Below are 12,358 nucleotides of genomic sequence, written 5' to 3' on the forward strand. Positions count from 1 at the left end.
GCAGGCTATATAATGCAGTATGACTGCTTTTCTGTTGTTTTTGAAAACCTCACTGAGCAACAGAACAAGGGAATATTTCAACCTACAGATCACTGGGGCAGTTTAGAGAGGCAGAATGCATAACATCCTGAAACAGTGAGGCTCACATAGGTGTAACACTGTATATGTTGTTGTGTCTTTTGGCTTTTCCGGTTAGGGGTCGCCACAGCGGAACTCTGGTCCGCTAATGATTGGCAGTAAATTTTTATGTGCTGGCTTGCCGGGCCTACTGCACAACCTTCAACAAAGGAACGCCCATTCACGCATGTCACCACACAGAAGACGCTCTAACTGAGAATCGAATGGACAACGTCTAACTGTGAGGCGACAACGCTACCGCAGCACCACCACCACAACTGCACATAAATAATTTAATGGATGCTCAGGAGACAAACACCCTTTAGTACTAAAGTGTACAGCTGTAATTGTGTAAATGATCTGTACTAATTTACAAAGACTCACTAGGTGTATATGCATGAGTGTGTGTGGGGGGGCGTATTCCATATATTCTTTGGATATAGAGATATGCAGCATTGGCACAGCACAATGTACTCAGGTGCATACAAAATGCTGAGTGCATGTAGTACAACTATAGTATATGCCATGCATAACAACAGGGCATTAGCCGTCAGTAGACAGTACCAAAAAGATGGCCCTAGTTGGGTTTCTTATCATAACAATTTTTTTAACATTACAGTTTCCCATGTACAATCAAATACTATCTGTTGTGCCACAACAACAATACCAACACTATATGAGTGACATAAGAGAAAGCCTAAGAGTGAGTGCTCTGCACATGTAAGTGAATGTGTATAGTAGAAGACAAGCAATGGTAAGAATTTTCATGCCTCAAACGGCCCTTCATCAGACCTTCAATCAGTTAAAATTCAAACATTTAAATAGTAAAAATCAATGAACAAGTGTATGTGATCTTAACCCTGGTTAAAGGTACAGCTTTATTAAGATATACACCCTTATCTGCTTGTAGTGCAAGAATTCAATTCATTTCTAAGTAATCAGTATGATTCTTGATATTCCCACTCCTATGATTCACACTTTTTGTGGTGTGAAAGTGCTTACCATTTTTGTGCTATTTTATAGAATAAACTAGTCATGTTAGCTGTTTTGCTGTTTTATTCACTGTACCTTTGTTCATGGTTGTTCATCTTTTACCCATTGCTACAGTATTTTCTTTTCATGTGTGTGTGTGTGTGTGTGTGTGTGTGTGTGTGTGTGTGTGTGTGTGTGTATGCGTGCGTGCGTGTGTGTGTGTTTGTATGTGTGCGCGCGTGTGTGTGTGTGTGTGTGTGTGTGTGTGTGTGTGTGTGTGTGTGTGTATGTGTGTGTGTGCTGACACGTGCATTTATGTGTACTCATTTGTGTTTATGCATTGTGTGTATGTGTGAGAACATGTGTATGTGTGTGAGTGTGCATGCACATGTATACATATGTATGTTTGTGCATCTAAGTATCTGCTACCATATGTAGAACAGCTGGCTCTTGTCTATGGTGCAACGATTGAACACTGATGATATCACAGCCATGCTTTCATCAGACCACAGTGGTCTGCTTCCTGGTGGTTCTCCTCTGTACCTGCAGTGTAATACAGTTTCATCAGGCAGCACTGGTACCTATTATACTTATGTCTAAGATGCAGCATTACTGTTAGTCATGCTGTGCAGTTACTTTACATCTGTTCTGTGCAGGAGTTACCTTCCAGGTGTATACTAACAGTACAGCTGTCCTAGTCTTTCTGAATTAGTAGTTGGATTCCTGCACTGTTACGATAACTGGCCTTTGCAGTAGTTATTATGTGTCTGGGTACCACCTCCAGTTGTTAAACACAGCAAAGGAATTGGTGGAATGATGCTGGACATGGTGCGATCTTACTGTAGCCAGCAAATTTGATACTGCTTGTCAGTGATCGGGGTGAAGAGTAACCTGAGGGCACAATAAGGAGTTCATATTAATTGAACTGAGCCGTAGTTCACACCCTCCACTATACACTGCTTTTCAGATAATATTTTGATGCTGTAACCTGTTTCATTTTGTCCTAGTACTGGCTACAATACCAAAGAAAAGAAAATTTGATCTCATTCCTTTGCTATTTATATTTCCGGTATGGGCACTAAAAATGATCTTTTTTTAGAGAAGTTGGGGATACTTTTATAAATGTTATGTAGAACAGAAACTGAAATTCCTGAACTGTGACATTCAAGGGAACCAGGTGACTCATTCCTAGTATGTAGAATGCAGTGCAAAGTAACATTTTCTGTTTAAACATCACGTACCTGGCATCTGGGAAAAGATCAGGAACTGCAAACTACTCTGTGCTTCCAGAATTATGGAATGGTATTTCAGGCATGAAACTCTTAAAAGAGTACACATTAACTACTTTGAAATGTGTGAGCTGCAACAAGTCTATATTGACAATATAACTGAGCACAACAAGTCTTCCAAGCGTTCTAACATTTCCTGGTATTAAATATAAATACCATGCTTGTTTTTTTATTCGAATGATAAACTTGATTTGCTTATACATGACTAATTCAGCCATTAGAAAAAGCTTATCTGTTGTTGCCTTATATGGTATTTTGCAATCAGTAGTTTGATGAAAAACATCTTTTTGCTGCTGAATGGATTCTAAACAGCGACCACATACAGTGTTTTATGAGACATTTGCTAATATCTCTTCTTTTCTTAATTTAGATAATGCAGTTAGCTTCAGTATTTTGTTTTTTGACCTTTAACATGCATACATTGTTGTATTCCCTGACAGTATGACCACCGTATAAAGTTCAGTCAGGGAAGCAGTCCTATTAGGAAAAGCATGACATTACAAGCATAGTATGAAGTCATTAATAAAAGGCAAATGCTAGTCTCTAGCAAGTTTGGCTTAACATTTACGAAAATACTTCACTGCTGGAATATGTCGGACATAAATGGTATGTTTATCGTACTGGTAAATAACAGTATTTTAAAGTTCAAGCATACTTTGGCAGCCGGAGTGCAAATCTCTAGCATTCTCTGACATTTTCTGGCAGCTTATGTGTCTGTGGTTATAAAAGGCCAGGAATGCAGATAGTACAGTCAGCAGAAAAATAAGAGCGCTCTTAAGTCCGTGCTGTGCAACATCTTTTATCTGTACCACAAACAGTAAGAGAGCACACCAGTAGGATAATTTCTACATGTTAAATGTACTCTCTGCATGCCAGAAGTAAAATATGTTATATCTGGAGCAGACAGCCGACCTTAACCTGCACATTCCTTTGTAGAAAATCTTGCCACTGTATACTCTAAGTCATTCATTTATGCATTTGCCACCTCAATGCCTTGATGACCTGGCATGTCTGCAATCACATCTTAACATTATTCTGCTTTTACACGAAATAATTACTTTATGTAGCTATGTGGTATTATTCAATTCTTCCTTATTTATAACATATACAATCAAGTTTAATTTTAAAAGTCACTGCAAAATTCATAAGTATTTGATTGTAGTTTTTACGACAGAGGGTAATGCCGTATGCCTTACCTCTCAAACGTCTAGCACAATAAATTTGGACCAAAACAAAAATAACAGGGGTACAAAAGCCCAAGATAGAGACTAATTTTAAATGCTGTTTTTATATACTTAGAGCATTGCTAAAATAAAAGAGTATGTGCTACCATACATTTTCTGAAGGATATGAAGCCTGAAACTCAAATGTCTATCATTATATAGTGAATTAAATTTTCATTAATTTTACCAGGAAACTATAAACCATATGTGGAACAGACAAAAATGTATGAGGCAAAAACTTGGACATTATGCAAAAATCTGGAAAGTTGAGAAGCATACTGTATACTGAGAGGACTAAGAGATTGCTTGCTCTCAGCATATTTTTCAACCACATAATCTTTCGTTACAAAGTATCACATGAAATGACTGACATAATGACACCAAGCCTAACATTTTTATACAATATACTCTTTTTTATAGAATTGTTGATAGGATTCAAAAAATAAATAATGGAAGGGGGATTCAATAAAGCCTGCACAATAATTTTAACCGACAGCTGTGAAAAGTTTTAGATTCAGTAAACTCCGCATAGTGGCGCGGAATCAAGCACAGACATCTAAACTTTTGTGGCATGCAAATTACAGCATAAGTAGATGAACTCTATGCTGATGAAGAAAATGACACAGTGAGGTTGGGAGTGTGGCCTAATGGTTAAGGTGTTTGCCTTAAAAACGCAAGATACAGAGTTTGAATCTCCCAGGGAATAATTGGTTAGGCTTAAAATGGCTCACAAGGGTAGTTAGCTTTGTACTAACCTATGAGCAATTCAACAAGCTGCAAAGTAACCATGAAGGCTCTATGCTTCTGCTGGCCATGTATGTGAAAGCTTACTGAATACAGGAAACTAGAGCAAGTAATTGTCCATACATTTGTTCAAAACAGACCCTAAAATGTAACCCCACCCACATTATGACATTTCCAGATGTTGGATGCTTGAAAATTATGTTAAAAATAGCAACAATTCCTTATTAAGTGGCATGACATAAATGCTGCTTTGCACCCCAACCCCCAAATGAACAATGTAATCATAACTAATGTAGACAGCTAAAAGTGAAAACCCCAAGGAATATAGAATCCCAAACCTGAATTCCTGTGCGCACACACACACACACACACACACACACACACACACACACACACACATATATATATATATATATATATATATATATATACCTGAGTAATACCCTCCCTTGACTGTACAACATTGGGCTCCCCTTCAGATTCCCTGCCTACACAGTTGCCAACTATGTAGATTCAGGCATGTCAATACAGTGAAAATGCAAATGAGGTCAAAACTCATTAGAATTGCTGAATCCCAAAAACCTGTAACTGTGTAGGGTCATACACTTTGTGTAGGCACTTCCATAGTGTTTGTGTTGAATGCATGGCAACAGTGAATGATGACATCGGGGGGGGGGATGTCAGATTACACTTACAGAGGTGCACATGTGGGGTCTAAAAGTGCATGTAAGCAGTGAACAATTCACAAGTTCTGTGTCATCCTCTTTATTGTTTGTTAAAATGTATTTTATCTATCTGCATTACATTAAAATTTATTTTTTAATTTTCATCCTTGTTTGCATGATGTGGCGCTTATTACAACCATGGAAAATGGAGGAATGAATGGCAGGTTTGTCGATGCATGTCGTAACTAATCCTGTGGCAGCATGTTTATGTATAGGGCTAAAGTATAGACGATTGTGGGTTCTACTACAGCGTTTGCAATCTTACTTCTACTTTTTGAATTGCATATTTGCGTGACATAACAGGCATGGACAAAAGTAATAAGTTCCCTTCTGTTCACCTTATTTCAACGTTGATGCACACAGCACCACATACATGCGCATCATGCACCGATGGGCACTAAAAGAGTTCATATATTCAGTAAAGCAGCAGATGTTTTTCTTAGCTGCAAATTATGCATAAGCAGGTGATTTCAGTATGGTGGAGCTATTCAACAAGATGTAAAGCATCCATCTAGCCTACATTCTGTTTTTTTCCTGCATACTTCCATCCCATGGAAGAAAACACAAGGAAATTCTAGGCCTGAAACAAAAGTGTCTCAACTGCTGCATTTGAAAAATAAGTCCTAAAATTAGAATGCATTCTGTAATAATATTATGGCATATTCTTGCATAGCTTAACTTGCTTAGTCGTGGATTTGTCCAGAAAGTACTTGCGCAATAATTCTTTAAAGAAAAGAAATGGGAAAGACAGGAAAGTGGTGAAATGGGGAGCAAGCATGGGAAAAACAAAGTGAAAGGATGACAGGAATGTGCAGGAAGGATATAGGAAAAGACCATAGCTATCCATTTGTTCAAGAATAAAACATGAACATATATGCACAAATTTTCCTGAATTTGGACTTTCACCTCCAGAGAGAGGGGTGACAACAACACAATCTGTTGCATAAGGAACTGGATTGAATCGTGTTTCATGAAGACATGTGTGAACTGTAGAGCTATGTATGGGAAGAATTTTTTTCTGGGACAGATGCCATTTCTTTTTGACAGAGAGAGAGGAATGTTGGGGAAGGGCAGTAGGAATGTCTGGGGGAGGTCAGTTGGGCAGGTGAGGAAGCAATTGCAGACAGACAAGACAAACAAGACAAGAGGCAGGGATGGTGAAGGACACATGAGGTGGGTGAACACCATGGTTGGGGAGAGTGTGGGGAAATCCAAGTCCCATGGACATCGAGGCTGTTGACAATGAGAATCTAGTTCTCACCCAGTGGACTGTCATCACTGTCACCTCACTGCTCCAGTGGCTGCATTGCCCAATGTCTGCACCTTCCATGAGTGCTCAGCACGAGGATGGCGCGCAGGTGCTCCATCCGGCATAGGCATGTACCCACTGTGCAGTGCACAATCCTATGTACCATCTGTGGCAGTTTGTCATGGGTGATAAACTCACCACCTCTGCCCTTGCTCACGGAAGGAGCCATAGTCCTATCCTCTGGGGAAGAACTACCTTAGGGGCTGCGTAGTGCAGGGGCAGCAGAGGGGGTGCTATCAGGTTGGGCACCAGACATGCTGGGCAGCAGTGCTGGAGCTGGTGGAATGGGGGCAGGTGGATCCGGTGGGACAGGCCTACCCCACGGTGTTGTTGGGAAAAAAATAGACAGAGAGAGAGAGAAAGAAGGGTTGGGTTGAGAGAAAAAAGGGAGAACTTTATTAACTTCATATGTGACATACCAGGCATTTATACAATTATTTGACTCTATTTTGTTACCTTTACTTTTAACACTACAAGCTCCTAACGCATTTCTTCATTACTTTTAAGACTACCCAGCTGATGACAGAGGCACACTATAGTACTTACAGCCACCTATCCTTGATGTGTGCATATATTGCATATATGCATGTTCCACTTATACTGATTACAGTTTACAGAAGGTCAAATTTGCCACTGTTATAGAGGTATGAAGTTACATTCCAATAATAATACAAACCTAACAGTATTGTATATTTGGGAAGGGTGGTTTTTGAACCCACAGCTGATGACTTCTTTAAAATACTGTACTGTTCTTTTGTCCTACAGATTACTGCATGCATACTTTCCTTTTAAAGTTTAGAGATGCGTGCTCACTGTTATTTGAGAATATGGCACCATTGCTTTGTGCTATAGAGTAAGGCATACATAGCTTCTTTTACAGTTGGGATATGCATGCTCGGTTTGTTACAACTGTATTAAATACCAGCTAAGCGGTGCTTAACTTTTAATGCTACAAAATTACTATACAAATTATTATTACTTTTAAAATACTATCAGACAGTACTATTTTGATGCATACAGACCACATGCTTCTCACATCCTTACTAAACATGGGCATTGGACCTAACATTTGAGGTTCACTCTGCAGCAGCTGTGGAAAAAACAGTACAGAACACCATTATGAACACCAGTCTTGCCTATATTCAGCTTTTAACTCTTACAATTACTCACTGAAATTGATACTTATACATCTGTAGGGTGTCCCCTGTTCAAAATTCCCTGATCCAAAGGTCAATGGTATCCCGCTTCCTCCTCTAGAGGTCATCGAAGTGATGTCTGCATTGCTCACCATTGCAGGGGATACCTGTAGAACTGGTTAAAGCCCTGGCAATACTATTGCAGTCTTCAGATGTATATTCTGAGTCTGAATAGTCCCACTGCAGCAACTGGGGCCCATGTTCTTTAGCTAGGAGTCCAAAAAAATTTTAGATTCCTGGACACCTTACCTCTGCACCCAAAAGTGCACAGCCTCTCCAGCAACTCATGACATGCCTGACATAGTTCAAGCTCAATGTATAACAAGCATTTCTCACCAATTGCATTTTATATGCTGATGTTTTCCTGCCAATTGCACATCTCGCATTTAGGGAGAGTGCGCACATTTTGGTTTTGGAACATTTCAAAACGTTGTGGATCGCTTACCATCACGCAAATGCAGTAGGTGAGGGTGTGCATTGCCGAGCACCATGTTTGATCAATGTAAGTGATGTACAACAGTGGCATACAATGTAATTTCGAGATTATTAGGTATACAGACACTTGTGTAAATGTGCTAGTCAAATGTACCATATCTACGGTTTTCCTACACTTACAGCTATTGCCATAAGAAGTTTGAGAAAACAGTTTTGTATGTTGCACTTCACTGCTATAATCTCCAATCTCACAACAGTAAAACAAAATTTGTACATCCTACATTAGAACCCCAGACCATCTACCCTCCACACCTACACTTAACACTTGCTGCCATGGGATTAGTGAGATGATATTTGCTATCTTAGTAGTTATTGTAAGGTTCTCGCTGTTAATTGTAGTGTAATGCCACTTACTCTGTTTGCCCAATGCACAATGTTATTAGTTGAATGCATCTGGTTTATATGTGCAGCTGTCTGGGTCCTGTCTACAACCTGGGTGGTCCATTCCTCCAGTTTGTGCTCTAACCAGGTGAGCACAGCTAAACATGTTATGCCAAGTGGTGCATCTCACAAACACTGGCCCCTAAAAAAAAAAAAAAAAAATTAAAACACAAAAGGGAGACTATCCAGAGTTTTTCAGAATGTCCAGGTATTTGCATCATATTTTTGGCCTGTTCTTTGTAAAATGTGTGGTTTACTGTGAAATCACTTGAAGACTGAAGTCAATATATAAAAACATACTTTTCTCTTTCGTACTTCATATACTTCATAAAATGCCCGCTAACACAAAATAAATTAGTCCTTATTTTTGTCCCTTTGTCCCCCCATTAGTTTAGTGTTTGATCACACTTCTTGACTAAAAGGTTGTGTGGAATGATCCACTTGCAGTGTACAGGTTTCATGGCCAGCAACACTGGTTCAAGCCGTGAAACCTTGCTTATGCTCATCTGCATCATTAATATTCATGGTACAATGCTGTGCAATCCTGCTCGACGAGCAGGATCGCATATGCAAGTACACTCCATGAGGGCTCTATGCGGGAACCTACATGGATTTTACTGAATCCCATCGGATGAGCCTAGTCCCTGTCCAAATAGCTCTGTCTTGGATACTGCTACTCTTCTAAACACTTTCTTCATTGACTTTATCAAAAATCTTACTAAAAATAAAACTGCAATCGCATTCCCACTTCCCCTGCCTAAACCTTCTCTCTAAAGCCTGCCCCCTACATATATTGGATCTCTTCTCATTAAAATTAAACCATGCTCTACATCTTCTGACAACTTAACCCCTCAATTTCTCAGAATTTCTGTTAATGCCATTGCCTTTTCTGTCTCCATACTTATCAATCTATCCATTCTTGAATATACTGTACCCAAAATATAGAATACATTTTATACTATTTCCCTTCATAAAGGAGGAAACTCTATAGACCCCTCCAACTATTGTCCCATTGCTATTCTGTCCCCCTCTCCAAAATAATGGAAAAAATGTATACATAAACAAATTCTTGAATAACTTTTACACAAAAATGTCCTTATACCTACACAACATGGTTTTCTTCCCCATCATAGCACTGCCACCACTCTCATAACTTTAACACAGACCATTTCCAAAGCTCGTGATGAAAATAACCTAGCTACTAGTCTCTTCCTAGATTTATCCAAAGCTTTCAACACTGTCGCCCATACTTTGCTTCTATCTAAAGTTAAAAATCTTAATCTCTCACAATCTACTATACTCTGGGTCACCAGGTATCTCTCTGATAGACTCCCATCTGTCAGATGGCTATCTGCTTCCTCTCCTTTCTTACTTGTTCATACTGGTGTACCCTAAGGATAAATACTAGGACCCTTCCTCTTTAACATCTTTATAAACAATCTTTTCACAGCTTTCCCTTGCTCCTCTCTTATCCAGTATGCTGACGATTCCACTATAATATCTTGTTCTGATAATCTCCCCCACCTTCTGTCCCTTACCCAAGATTCACTTCTAGCTGTTGAAAAATGGCCAAACAACAATGAACTCTTAATACCAAAAAATAAAACTTCTTCTCTTCCTCCCTAAATCTCTATAACATTGTAAAACTCCTTCTCAGTCCATCTCTCAATAATACTACCATCTCAGTCAAAACTCATACTCATACTAAAATTCTTGGTGTTGTTATTAACGACAAACTTAAGTTTGACATCCATATTCTACAAGCCATCAAAAAGCACACCAAAAGTTAGGCCTACTAAATAGGAATAAGAAATACTGTATTAAGGACACTAAACATTCTCTGGCACAAGCTTTTCTACTGCCTATTCTGTTCTATGATGCACATATACTCACTACCCTACAAGCCAACCTCATGACCAAACTTGTATCCACATACAATAAAATTTTTAGAGTGGCTGCAAACCTTCCTTACTGCTTCCACCACTGCACTGCACTACGAAATCTTCCACGGCCAGAAGCTCAAAACCAACTCTTACTTCCACAGCTCTACCTCACTCACTCCCTAACTAATCCATACCACTGCCCTGCTCTCTCTACCCTAATCTTTCCCTTCCTTGTTATTATTTACAATTATATTCTGTATTTGTTTATATTATGTTTTGTATTGTTTATGCTTTTTTTTTTTGTTTTGGAGCTTTTCTCCTCAGACATTTGCTGAAAAGGGGCTTCTTGCCCAGTCAGACTAGCCCAGTTAACAAATGTCAAATAAATGCATAAATAAATAGTGCAACACTTATGTCGTATGTCTCTATTTTGTAAGGTAAAACAAACTTTCCTCAATGAGTTAAGCTATTAAAACTGAAGTATACCAAAATAATTAGTTTATTTCAAAACCACATAAACTATACATATGAAAACATTTTAAGATGTATGAAAACTATGCATCTCACTATTGCAGACAGAACATAAGTAGCATCATTTTGCTTCTTAATTTGTAACTAGGGCATTTACAGCATTCACAAATAAATGCACAGATATGTGCATTCCATCAATAAAGTGAAACCAAAAGGGCTTAGTCTGATATCCTGGAAACCAAGTGTTACCAGTAAAGGAAGTTGAAGCAAAGTTAATTAACTGTCTGAGGTAGATGAACTTAGAAAGAAATTTCATTCATCTCTGCTCAGACCAAAGAAAGAAAGAAACAATGTCCTTAATGATTTGTGCTTTGGCATATTTGTAGTTTTTGTTTTTGATTGCTGGTGGAAAGCAAGTAACCTGGGTTACCCACGCCTATCATCTATGGTAAGCATAAACCTTTGGTACAAATCCCAGATGGCCAAATCCAGTGTCAGTAAGAGGGAGTAATGACGTGCTAATCTTTGTTGTTTTAATTTAGTCCCACTTTAGATACAACATTTATCCATCCTAGACTGCTTTGTGTTTTTCAGTCTTAATGTAGGTGCTTCCTATTTATACATCGCTTTAAAATGTTCCAGTGCTAACAAAGGAATATTTGGGTAGGTTACATTTTTTGTGAATCTATTATTTGTGCTATTATTTTGAAACTCAAAGATTAACTTTCCATTTGTGCCCATTTTGGATGGATTTGGATTTCCTCTTTTAGTTTCTATATTGGGTAATTCTCACGTAGTATTTCTTAAAATTGGATTGTATCTATAAAGTTTTATTTTGACTTTTTATTTTTTATACAGTATTGAGAATAGAACATCTTGTAACCATAAAACACACAGATGAATGCATATTAAATAATAATGTACAGTATATCAAAAGACATTTCAACATGAAAAATCTCAAAAATCCTCATACCTCTACAGAAATGATAGATGATATTTTAAACCAGTATAAAGTTGTAGAAGTTTGGACAACATAGTAATGACTGCTATAAAAATTTTCAACTACATCTTTGATGTGTGCCTTTCACATACAAACCTTTCAGCAAAAACTGCAAGAAAAATTCAGCCAAGCTATAGGCTTCACTGTGAAATACCTTAAACCTCCTTTACTGGAAGTGGAGGCCCATAGGATATATGCAAATGACCCTTTAAGGACATCAAGGTTATAGAAGAATACCAGATATGGATGTTCATGGGTTCATAGGTTCATAGGTAAGTACTAGGCTATCAGCCCAGGGGCCTACGTAAGCGAAGCCAACAAAGTTCCCTGGCTTATGCCACCCAAGAAAGTTATTTTCCTGTGCCACTGTCGAGCAGAGACACAAAAGTGATCCCCGGGGTATATTTCCTATTTTCCATCCACTCATAAAGATTTTTCTTGAAGAGTGCTAATGAAGACCTTTCCTTGACATAGATGGGTAGCCTGTTCCAGAGTATGGGAAGTCTCTGGGACAGGAATCTATCCCTCTAGCATGTCCTGTACTAGAGAATAC

The sequence above is a fragment of the Protopterus annectens genome, chromosome 5.part0 (assembly GCF_019279795.1).
Source record: "Protopterus annectens isolate FY-2018-M chromosome 5.part0, PAN1.0, whole genome shotgun sequence".
Taxonomy (NCBI): Eukaryota; Metazoa; Chordata; order Ceratodontiformes; family Protopteridae; genus Protopterus; species Protopterus annectens.